Source organism: Garra rufa, chromosome 16 (assembly GCF_049309525.1).
Source record: "Garra rufa chromosome 16, GarRuf1.0, whole genome shotgun sequence".
Classification (NCBI taxonomy): Eukaryota; Metazoa; Chordata; class Actinopteri; order Cypriniformes; family Cyprinidae; genus Garra; species Garra rufa.
The window spans coordinates 39,068,336-39,068,771 of NC_133376.1; positions in this window are offsets into that span (position 1 = coordinate 39,068,336).

The following is a 436-nucleotide window of genomic DNA, read 5'->3' on the forward strand; positions in this document are numbered from 1 at the left end:
GCATTAATAGAAAGCCTATTTATACATTATTGATGTACAAATCACAATTTGAAAACTGACCCTTATGACTGGACTTGTGGTCCAGGGTCACATATGTACTTACATACTGTAGCTTGATTCAATGTTACAGTAATATTATTTGTATACCTTTAACATATTAGTTTATATTGTGTATTAGTTTATATTTATTTTCATTCTAATATAAAGTTTTACTCATTCTTACATGTGCTTTTGTCATCTTTATTACTTTAATAATTTTAAGTACTTCAATTCAAACTTTCAAAAACAAAAACGAAAAATTTGCCTTGAAAACGAACTGAAATTAGTTAAAATCGACCATTAACCAAGCCAACTACACACATAAACCAGACTATGCGGTCACAGACCACCCATAAGGGGCTGAGAGCTCTGTATTGTCACCTACTGAGATGTGAAA